The 12,833-nt window shown below is 38.2% G+C and overlaps 1 non-coding gene across 1 annotated transcript; it reads left to right on the top strand.

The window, feature by feature from the left end:
- Positions 1 to 11,490: 11,490 nt before the first annotated feature.
- LOC129011011 (U6 spliceosomal RNA) lies at positions 11,491 to 11,597 on the top strand. Its single transcript, XR_008493155.1, has one exon. It is a non-coding gene; the product is annotated as a U6 spliceosomal RNA (small nuclear RNA).
- The last annotated feature ends 1,236 nt before the right edge of the window (positions 11,598 to 12,833 follow it).

The following is a 12,833-nucleotide window of genomic DNA, read 5'->3' as shown; positions in this document are numbered from 1 at the left end:
ATCAAGGCAGTCCTGTTCATCCTATACATGTATAAAATCTTGTTCAGAGCTACCTTGACATTAACTCACCCTCAAAATTCTTGCAAAACACGTAACAGAATATTTTATTTACGTTTGCAAAGTCTAAGCAATATGGATAACATTTTGTGTTGAAAGCAGCTAAAAGGCTCTTAGCAAAGCAACACAATAAACACTGGTTTAATCTACTTGAATTTAGCCAGACCACTCAACTAAGAGCAGAGCTACATTTTTAAGAATTAAGCCCAGCCTTAGGCAAAACTGTGAAGTAGACAGTATTTTGCTTTAGTTCTTCATCTCCATGTGTCCTGGTATAACAGCCCCCAATGGTACTGTAGATTTTGAAAGAAGCCTGAATTTGGGAGTTGAGAAAGAGTTCAGTCTTCCTGTTTACTCATCTACAAAGTAAAGAAAAGAATACCTACTTAGCAAATACAAGTATTGGTACCTCCAATGAAATAATGTGGATTTAAACATTTTATCAATTACTTTCTGACTTCAGTACACAGGTGTAAGGACAAAAAAGGAAAGGCATTGCAGTGCCCTCTTCTGGGAACTGTTGGTAAACTAACTCAGATAGTTGAAATGGATTTTCTGGGTGAATACAAAATTTCACTCTAGTAATAACTGCTCTACTTTTTAAAATATACAAATACATTGAAGTGTGCAAACAAACATCAAATTCAAACTCTTGAAGAGAAACACCAATGTTCATCCCTTTCCTCAACCCCTATCCACACATCCATGTAGGCAGCCCAGGGGACCTCAGATTGAAAATCGGAAAATAACTTATCAAAAAGCCATGTCACTTATAGCAGTAGTTCTAAAACTTTAATTCATCTATGTATTAACTGGAGATCTTTCAAAACTGCAGATTCATATTCACTGGGTCCAGGATTCTACATTTCTAACAATCTCCCAGGTGAGGCCTACACTGATGGTGGCATGACTGAAATCACCTTTGAAAAATTATAACAGTGAGAATGTAGCCACCCAACAGGTTCACCTTGCCAAATGCCTAGACAGAGCCAATTCATCAAGACACGGAAACTGCAATAGAGAAACAGTAACTCATACAGAGGCAGCTGTGTGGGAGTCCAGAGTTTTATTCAAAACTCAAATCAGTCTCTTAGAGCATTCAGGGAGCAGTTTTTAAGAACAACTTGGTAGGTGGGGGGAAACCAGTGATACAGGACATAGAAATAAATTATTTAGGCAGATAGTAGGGAAAACAGAGTCATACGCAGAATTTTCCGTTTTAACAAAAAGCAGCCCAAAAAATCATTTCTTTTCTAACAAAGAGCAGCCTGAGAAATCGAGCTGCAGACATAGATGAGCAAGCTGGAAGCTTGCACAGATGAATGCCAGCAGCTGTGCCAATAGAAAAGGGCTACCTGAGAGCCAGGCATGTTCAACATGGAGGCTCTATCTTCTTTTCTGTCATCACATGTACAGTAAAGGAACAGGCAACAAGGCACAGGCCAGGTAGAGAACCCATCTGCATAATAAAAGATTAGGGAGGACAGTCGGCGTGAGGTTCTAAGATGGCCGAATAAGAACAGCTCCAGTCCACAGCTTCCGGTGTGAGCAATGCAGAAGACGGATGGTTTCTGCATTTCCAACTTAGGTAATGGGTTCATCTCACTGGGGCTTGTCGGACAGTGGGTGCAGCCCACAGAGAAGGGAGGGGCATCACCTCACCCAGGAAGCGCAAGGTGTCAGGGAATTCCCTTTCCTAGCCAAGGGAAGCCGTAACAGATGGCACCTGGAAAATCGGGACACTCCCACCCTAATACTGCACTTTTCCAATGGTCTAAGCAAATGGCACACCAGGAGATTATATCCTGCGCCTGGTTTGGAGGGCCCCATGCCCAAGGAGCCTCGCTCACTGATAGCACAGCAGTCTGAGATCAAACTGCAAGGCGGCAGTGAGGCTACGGAAGGGGCATCCGCAATTGCTGAGGCTTGAGTACATAAACAAACCAGCTGGGAAGCTTGAACTGGGTGGAGCCCACCACAGCTCAAGGAGGCCTGCCTGCCTCTGTAGACTCCACCTCTAAGGGCAGGGCATAGCTGAACAAAAGGCAGCAGAAACTTCTGCAGACTTCAAAGGTGTCTGACAGATTTGAATAGAGTAGTGGTTCTCCCAGCATGGAGTTTGAGATCTGAGAATGGACAGACTGCCTCCTCTAGTGGGTCCCTGACCCCCAAGTAGCCTAACTAGGAGACATCTGCAAGTAGGGGCCAACTGACACCTCATACAACCAGGTGGCCCTCTGAGATGCAGCTTCCAGAGGAAGGATCAGGCAGCAACATTTGCTGTTCTGCAATATTTGCTGTTCAGCAGCCCCTGCTGGTGATACCCAGGCAAACAGCATCTGGAGTGGACCTCCAGCAAACTCCAACAGACCTGCAGCTGAGGGTCCGGACTGTTAGAAGGAAAACGAACAAACAGAAAGGACATCCACACTGAAACACCATCTGTGTGTCACCATCATCAAAGACCAAAGGTAGATAAAATCACAAAGATGGGGAGAAACCAGAGCAGAAAAGCTAAAAATTCTAAAAATCAGAGTGCCTCTTCTCCTCCAAAGGGATGCAGCTCCTCTCCAGCAATAGAACAAAGCTGGACAGAGAATTACTTTGACGAGTTGAGAGAAGAAGGCTTCAGACGACTGGTAATAACAAACTTCTCCAAGCTAAAGGAGGATGTTCGAACCCATTGCAAGGAAGCTAAAAACCTTGAAAAAAGATCAGATGAATGGCTAACTAGAATAAACAGTGTAAAGAAGACCATAAATGACCCGATGGAGCTGAAAACCATAGCACGAGAACTACATGATGCATGCACAAGCTTCGGTAGCCGATTTGATCAAGTGGAAGAAAGGGTATCAGGGATTGAAGATCAAATGAATGAAATGAAACAAGAAGAGAAGTTTAGAGAAAAAAGAGTACAAAGAAATGAACAAAGCCTCCAGGAAATATGGGACTATATGAAAAGACCAAATCTATGTCCGATTGGTGTACCTGAAAGTGACGGGGAGAATGGAACCAAGTTGGAAAACACTCTTCAGGATATTATCCAGGAGAACTTCCCCAACATAGCAAGGCAGGCCAACATTCAAATTGAGGAATTACAGGGAATACCACAAAGATGCTCCTTGAGAAGAGCAACTCCAAGACACCTAATTGTCAGATTCACCAAAGTTGAAATGAAGGAAAAAATGTTAAGAGCAGCCAGAGAGAAAGGTCAGGTTACCCACAAAGGGAAGCCCATCAGGCTAACAGTGGATCTCTCAGCAGAAACTCCACAAGCCAGAAGAGAGTGGGGGCCAATATTCAACATTCTTAAAGAAAAGAATTTCATATCAACCCAGAATTTCAATTCCGGCCAAACTAAGCTTCATAAGTGAAGGAGAAATAAAATCCTTTACAGACAAACAAATGCTGAAAGATTTTGTCACCACCAGGCCTGCCTTACAAGAGTTCCTGAAGGAAGCACTAACCATGGAAAGGAACAACCGGTACAAGCCACTGCAAAAAACATGCCAAATTGTAAAGACCATCGATGCGAGGAAGAAACTGCATCAACTAACGAGCAAAATAACCAGCTAACATCATAATGACAGGATCAATTTCACACATAACAATATTAACCTTAAACGTAAATGGGCTAAGTGCTCCAATTAAAAGATGCAGACTGGCAAATTGGATAAAGAGTCAAGCCCCATCAGTGTGCTGTATTCAGGAGACCCATCTCATCTGCAGAGACACACATAGGCTCATAATAAAGGGATGGAGGAAGATCTACCAAGCAAATGGAAAACAGAAAAAAGCAGGGGTTGCAATCCTAGTCTCTGATAAAACAGACTTTAAACCAACAAAGATCAAAAGAGACAAAGAAGGCCGTTACATAATGGTAAAGGGATCAATTCAACAAGAAGAGCTAACTATCCTGAATATATATATGCACCCGATACAGGAGCACCCAGATTCATAAAGCAAGTCCTTAGAGACCTAGAAAGAGACTTAGATTCCCACACAATAATAATGGGAGAATTTAACACCCGACTGTCAACATTAGACAGATCAATGAGACAGAAAGTTAACAAGGATATCCAGGAACTGAACTCAGCTCTGCACCAAGCAGACCTAATAGACATCTACAGAACTCTCCACCCCAAATCAACAGAATATACATTCTTCTCAGTACCACATCACACTTATTCCAAAATTGGCCACATAGTTGGAAGTAAAGCACCCCTCAGCAAATGTAAAAGAACAGAAATTATAACAAACTGTCTCTCAGACCACAGTGCAATCAAACTAGAACTCAGGATTAAGAAACTCACTCAAAACCGCTCAACTACATGGAAACTGAACAACCTGCTCCTGAATGACTACTGAGTACATAACAAAATGAAGGCAGAAATAAAGATGTTCTTTGAAACCAATGAAAACAAAGACACAACATACCAGAATCTCTGGGACACATTTAAAGCAGTGTGTAGAGGGAAATTTTAGCACTAAATGCCCACAAGAGAAAGCAGGAAAGATCTAAAACTGACACCCTAACATCACAATTAAAAGAACTAGAGAAGCAAGAGCAAACACATTCAAAAGCTAACAGAAGGCAAGAAATAACTAAGATCAGAGCAGAACTGAAGGAGATAGAGACACAACAAAACCTTCAAATAATCAATGAATCCAGGAGCTGGTTTTTTGAAAAGATCAACAAAATTGATAGACAGCTAGCAAGACTAATAAAGAAGAAAAGAGAGAAGAATCAAATAGATGCAATAAAAAATGATAAAGGGGATATCACCACCGAACCCACAGAAATACAAATTACCATCAGAGAATACTATAAACACCTCTATGCAAATAAACTAGAAAATCTAGAAGAAATGGATAAATTCCTGGACACATACACCCTCCCAAGACTAAACCAGGAAGAAGTTGAATCCCTGAATAGACCAATAACAGGCTCTGAAATTGAGGCATTAATTAATAGCCTACCAACCAAAAAAACTCCAGGACCAGACGGATTCACAGCCACACTCTACCAGAGGTAAAGGAGGAGTTGGTACCATTCCTTCTGGAACTATTCCAATCAATAGAAAAAGAGGGAATCCTCCCTAACTCATTTTAGGAGGCCAGCATCATCCTGATACCAAAGCCTGGCAGAGACACAACAAAAAAAGAGAATTTTAGACCAATATCCCTGATGAACATCGATGCAAAAATCATCTATAAAATACTGGAACACCAAATCCAGCAGCACATCAAAAAGCTTATCCACCACAATCAAGTTGGCTTCATCCCTGGGATGCAGAGCTGGTTCAACATATGCAAATCAATAAATGTAATCCAGCATATAAACAGAAACAAAGACAAAAACCACATGATTATCTCATTAGATGCAGAAAAGGCCTTCGACAAAATTCAACAGCCCTTCATGATAAAAACTATCAATAAACTAGGTATTGATGGGACATACCTCAAAATAATAAGAGCTATCTATGACAAACCCACAGCCAATATCATGCTGAATGAGCAAAAACTGGAAGCATTCCCTTTGAAAACTGGCACAAGACAGGGATGTGCTGTCTCACCACTCCTATTCAACATAGTGTTGGAAGTTCTGGCCAGGGCAATCAGGCAGGAGAAAGAAATAAAGTGTATTCAATTAGGAAAAGAGGAAGTCAAATTGTCCGTGTTTGCAGATGACATGATTGTATATTTAGAAAACCCCATCATCTCAGCCCAAAATCTCCTTAAGCTGATAAGCAACTTCAGCAAAGTCTCAGGATATAAAATCAATGTGCAAAAATCACAAGCATTCCTATACACCAATAACAGACAAACAGAGAGCCAAATCATGAGTGAATTCCCATTCACAATTGCTTTAAAGAGAATAAAATACCCAGGAATCCAACTTACAAGGAATCTGAAGGACCTCTTCAAGGAGAACTACAAACCACTGCTCAATGAAATAAAACAGGATACAAACAAATGGAAGAACATTCCATGCTCAGGGATAGGAAGAATCAATATTGTGAAAATGGCCATACTGCCCAAGGTAATTTACAGATTCAGTGCCATCCCCATCAAGCCACCAATGACTTTCTTCACAGAATTGGAAGAAACTACTTTAAAGTTCATATGGAACCAAAAAAGAGCCCACATTGCCAAGTCAATCTTAACCCAAAAGAACAAAGCTGGAGGCATCATGCTACCTGACTTCAAACTATACTACAAGGCAACAGCAACCAAAACAGCATGGCACTGGTACCAAAACAGAGATATAGACCAATGGAACAGAACAGAGCCCTCAGAAATAATACCACACATCTACAACCATCTGATGTTTGACAAACCTGACAAAAACAAGAAATGGTTCCCTATTTAACAAATGGTGCTGGGAAAACTGGCTAGCCATATATAGAAAGCTGAAACTGGATCCCTTCCTTACACCTTATACAAAAATTAATTGAAGATGGATTAAAGACTTAAATGTTAGACCTAAAACAATAAAATCCCTAGAAGAAAACCTAGGCAATACCATTCAGGACATAGGCCTGAGCAAGGACTTCATGACTAAAACACCAAAAGCAATGGCAACAAAAGCCAAAATTGACAAATGGGATCTATTTAAACTAAAGAGCTTCTGCACAGCAAAAGAAACTACCATCAGAGTATACAGGCAACCTACAGAATGGGAGAAAAGTTTCACAATCTACCCATCTGACAAAGGGCTAATATCCAGAATCTACAATGAACTCCAACAAATTTACAAGAAAAAAACAAACAACCCCATCAAAAAGTGGGCGAAGGACATGAACAGACACTTCTCAAAAGAAGACATTTATGCAGCCAAAAAACACATGAAAAAATGCTCACCATCACTGGCCATCAGAGAAATGCAAATCAAAACCACAATGAGATACCATCTCACACCAGTTAGAATGGCAATCATTAAAAAGTCAGGAAACAACAGGTGCTGGAGAGGATGTGGAGAAATAGGAACACTTTTACACTGTTGGTGGGACTGTAAACTAGTTCAACCCTTGTGGAAGTCAGTGTGGCGATTCCTCAGGGATCTAGAACTAGAAATTCCATTTGACCCAGCCATCCAATTACTGGGTATATACCCAAAGGACTATAAATCATGCTGCTATAAAGACACATGCACACGTATGTTTATTGCAGCATTATTCACAATAGCAAAGACTTGGAACCAACCCAAATGTCCAACAATGATAGACTGGATTAAGAAAATGTGGCACATATACACCATGGAATACTATGCAGCCATAAAAAATGATGAGTTCATGTCCTTTGTAGGGACATGGATGAAATTGGAAATCATCATTCTCAGTAAACTATCGCAAGAACAAAAAACCAAACAACGCATATTCTCACTCATAGGTGGGAATTGAACAATGAGAACACATGGACACAGGAAGGGGAACATCACACTTCGGGGACTGTTGTGGGGTGGGGGGAGGGGGGAGGGATAGCATTGGGAGATATACCTAATGCTAGATGACGAGTTGGTGGGTGCAGCACACCAGCATGGCACATGTATACATATGTAACTTACCTGCACATTGCGCACATGTACCATAGAGCCTAAAGTATAATAATAATAATAATAATAAAGAAAAAAAAATGCTCATCATCACTGGCAATCAGAGAAATGCAAATCTAAACCACAATGAGGTACCATGTCACACCAGTTAGAATGGCGATCATTAAAAAGTCAGGAAACAACAGGTGCTGGAGAGGATGTGGAGAAATAGGAACACTTTTACACTGTTGGGGGACTGTAAACTAGTTCGACCATTGTGGAAGACAGTGTGGCGATTGCTCATGGATCTAGAACTAGAATGCCATCCCATTACTGGGTATATACCCAAAGGATTATAAATCATGATGCTATAAAGACACATGCACACATATGTTTATTGTGGCACTATGCACAAGAGCAAAGACTTGGAACCAACCCAAATGTCCATCAATGGTAGACTGGATTAAGAAAATGTGGCACATATTCACCTTGGAATACTATGCAGCCATAAAAAAGGTTGATTTCATGTCCTTTGTAGGGACATGGATGAAGCTAGAAACCATCATTCTGAGCAAACTATTGCAAGGACAGAAAATCAAACATCGCATGTGCTCACTCATAGGTTGGAATTGAGCACTGAGAACACTTGGACACAAGGTGGGGAACATCATACACCAGGACCTGCTGTGAGGTGGGGGGAGTGGGGAGCGATAGCATTAGGAGATATACCTAATGTAAATGACGAGTAAACAGGTGGAGCACACCAACATGGCACATGTATACATATGTAACAAACCTGCATGTTGTGCATATGTACCCTAAAACTTAAAGTATAATAAATAAGTATATAAAATTTAAAAAAAAGAGCTTGTGTGTCTCCAAGACTGACATTTTCACATTACAGTTTAAAAAAACAGCAAAATCTGAGATTTCCTAAAAGTCACTTTCTATTATTGGAGCAGAATTATACCAGGTGCTCAAATTACTTGACAGTGGAAACAGTCTTCTGGCTTTGAACTCAAAAGACAGGAAGTGTTTATCCATCGAAGAACATTTTCATTATGTGTCTATCATGAGAGCACACACTTATTTCTTAAAGATCACTGATAATTATGAAGTGAAATGTAAGTGTGTGTGAGTTTCACAATCCACTCTTTAGTGATTCAGTGAAAATGTTCTTAACCATGTGACTATTTGATAACTAACAGTCATTTTATTGGTACTAGGGTATTTGGTTCTGCCATACATCTTATCTAAATTTTTAGGATACACAGAGTCTGCCACAATTATGGAAGGGTATCCTGGGTCATTTGCATTGAATAATTCGATATATTTATAGCATTATTCTCAAGCTTTAGTATATAATGCTTTAGTGCATATAAAGATCTCAAACTATAGTATGTATAAGAATAACTTGAAAACTTGTTAATAATGCAGATTCTTGCCACATAAACCCCTTTTTCTTCCCAAAGTACAGTTAGCTAGAATGGAGAATGTGCTAAAAATTATTTCAGGTGGTTCATGGACCACATTTAAAGAAACATTCATCAAGTAAATGAAAAGTGTTGGAATATCTTAGAAAGGTCAATAGAGTGACTAGAAGTCTGATGATGTAATTAGGGGATTAAAACTGTGGTTTAGTGCACTCAAGTATAACTTCAAGTTCTGAAGCATGACTGTGACTACTAGGAATCTACAATGGCCATACCAAAAACAACTGATTTGAGTTAAGCTGTTCTCTTCAAACAGATGCTTGCAAAAGCCTATAAGGTGCAAAAGTATAAACTAGCTAGAAATATCAACCAAAGAAGAGGCTCCACTTGTCCATACATGGCATGAAACATATTGATTGATCATTTTGCTTGTCACAGAGTATGAAAAGCAACAACAAATCAGCTGCACAATTTTCTTCTATCACAACAGATCCTTGTTATACAATTATTAATGTGTGTATATATTGTATATACATATGTAATATATATTATATATTATTATAATGTGCCTATAAACATATATGTTCTATCTCTCTCTGTATATATACACACACATACATAAAAACCTCATGAAAATTCAGACCTATAATTTTTTTCTATTTATGCTAGTGAATCCATTTGATGATCTAATTATGCAAATTACACTTTACAGCAAAGCATATCAGAATTTATGAATATCTTATCATGAGAAAATATAAATAGATGAGACAGAATTGTCAAAACACCCACACACATACACACACAATATAATATGAGAGCTAAAAAATTCAAAGAATTAATGATTATATGTGATACTAAGTAGTAATCCTAGAGGTAATAATTGAGCAGCTCAAGGAACAATGAAGACAAGTTTTTGACTAGATTACCTATTTTTGCCATTGAACTTTGCCAGGTCAGCTGTGGGCGTTGGGGTGGACAGGAAAATACAGTAAAATAAAAAAATGTAACTGTTGAAAATGAAGAGCCACAATAGAGGCCAGAAGGTGGCCACAAAAAGAAGTGATTAAGAGGATAATTTTGTGCAAGAAGGTAAAGATACAAAAGTCAGCAAGTGTTAATCACGAGCTAAGAGAATCTACTTTAGGCTTAAAAATGAAAAAAGGAAAGGATGACATTGGCAAGAGAGCAGAATAGGAAATTATGGGACTCCCTTACCCACACGCCCATTGCTGTGGCAACTTTAGAGACTACTGGAGAAGCTGAAGCACCAGCCCATTATAAAACCAAGAAAGGATTCCCCCCCAGAAAAAGGATAGAAAAAATTTGTGACATTTGACACGCCCATTCATGTCCCTCCTTTATGCATTATACTGTGAAGCAACTGGGAGGAACCACCCCATACAGCGGATTCTCTCTACTGATGGAAACAAAAAAGTGTACCATGCATCTAATGCTCTGGCTTGTCTGAGGGCTGCCTGAGGAACTGGTTTCTGTCTTCCCTGACTCACAGTGCTGGTAGGACTGGTAGTAGAGTGTGGAAGGCACTGAAATCAAAGGCAAGCAGCATGTTAGAGTTGCAGTTTTGTAGGACAACACCAAGAAAAGTAAGACATGAGAAAAGGTTTCAAAGGTCCCAGAACCTCAAACTGGGTTGATTGGTAAAGCTAGGAGAGGTGGTTGTTTTTCCAAAGGCCCAAAACCCAGAAAAAAAGTATATATATCTCACAAGGCATACAAAGAAACAGAGAAACGTGGCCCAATCAAAGGACCAAAATAAAACCTGTCCTAAAACTAAAGCAACACAGATCTAAGAGCTACTTGACAAAGAATTTTTAAAATTGTCATAAATACACTCAATGAGCTCAAAAAGGGCACAGATATTCAGCTAAAGGAAATAAGAAAAATGGTGCATCAACACGATGAGGTTATTAACAAATATACAAAACACTATAACAAAGAACCAAATGGAAATTATGGAGTGAAAAATACAATAACTGAACTGAAAAGCTTATTAGAGGGGTTCAATAGCAGACTTGATCAAAAAGAATCAAAGGTAAATTTATGGGCAAATAGAGTAACATATACTATCTTAATTTTGGTGCATAGATTTTAAATGATAAAATTGCACAACAAATAAGTATAATTGCTTGTTAACTGGTATACAGTATATAAATATGTAACTTGTGACATCAATAACATAAAGTGTTGCAGGGCGGGGCAAAGCTGCAAAGTAGTACAATGTTTGTGTATGATTGAAGTTGTTAACAGTTTAAAATAGACTACTATAACTTTAAGATGCTTTACATAATTACCATGGTGACCACAAAGAAAATATCTATAGAATACAGGAAAAAAGAAAATGCAAAAAGAATCAAAGTATGTCACTCCAAAAAATCAGTGTAATACAAAGGAAGGCAGAGAAAGTGAGGGATAAAAAAGTCACAAGACATGCAAAAAAAATTGACAGTGCTTGCTTCAGCAGTACATAAACTAAAGTCGGAACAAGACAGAGAAGACTTTTGTGGCCCTTGAGCAAGGATGACATGCAAATTTGTGAAGTGTTTTATTTCTTAACAAAAATCAATTAAGAAAATTACAAAGTAAATCTTAATATCAGGACATATATAGGCTAAAAGTGAAAAAATGGAAAAAAACCATATTCTGGGCAAATAATAACTAAAATAGAGCAAGAGTGGCTATACTAATAGCAAACAAATAGACTTTAAATGAAAAACTTACAGAAGACAAAGAAGGACAACATATAATGAAAAACGTTCAATTCACCATGAATATATTACAATTATGAATACTTATGCACCAAACCTAATAGCTCCTAAATATATAAATCAAGCTTTGAAAGAATTGAAGGGAGAAAAATACGGAAACACAATTGTAGTAGACTTCAATAAGTTACATTTAATAGTTGACAAAGAACCAGACAGAAGATTAATAAGGAAATAGAAGACTTGAACAACACTATAAACCAATTGGACCCAACAGATATATACAGAACATTCCAACCAATGGCACCAGGGTATGCATTCGTTTTGAGTGCACATGGAACATTCTCCAGGATACATCACATGTTAGGTCACAAAACATGTCTTAAGAAATTCAAAAAACATTTAAATCATAGAAAGTATCTTTTCCAATCACCATATAGTGAACTAGAAATCACTAACACAAGAGAAACTGAAAAATCTACAAATATTTAGAAATTAAACAACTCTTAAATGATCAATGGGGTCACAAAACAAGTCACAATGGAAATTAGGAAATACATTGAGACAAATGAGAGTGAAAACACAACATACCAAAACTTGTGGGATGGAGTAAAAGCAATGATAAAGAAATTTTCATGACCTAACTTTACACCTTAGGAAACCAAAAAATAAGAACAAACTAAACTCAAATTTAGCAGAATGGAAATAATAAAGATTAGAGCAGTGATAAACAAAATAAAAACTAAAAATAATGGACAAAAAACCAATAAAATTGATAAACCCTTAGCTAGATTAAAAAAAAGAGAAGATGCAAGTAAATAAAATCAGAAGTGAAAAAAAGAGATATTACAATTGATACCACAGAAATAAAAATGATCATGAGAATACTGTGAACAATGGCATGCCAACAAATTGAATAACCTAAAAGAAATGTACAAATTCCTAGAAACATACAATCTAGCAAGACTGAATCATGTAGATATAAAAAATCTGAAAAGATCAATAACTAGTATGAAGATTGAATTAGTAATCAAAAATCCCCCTGAAAAGAAATTCCAGATGGCTTCGCTGGAGAATTCTACTAAA

This window comes from Pongo pygmaeus, chromosome 10, assembly GCF_028885625.2.
Source record: "Pongo pygmaeus isolate AG05252 chromosome 10, NHGRI_mPonPyg2-v2.0_pri, whole genome shotgun sequence".
In the NCBI taxonomy this organism is placed as follows: domain Eukaryota; kingdom Metazoa; phylum Chordata; class Mammalia; order Primates; family Hominidae; genus Pongo; species Pongo pygmaeus.
This window is presented reverse-complemented; position numbering and strand designations above follow the sequence as displayed.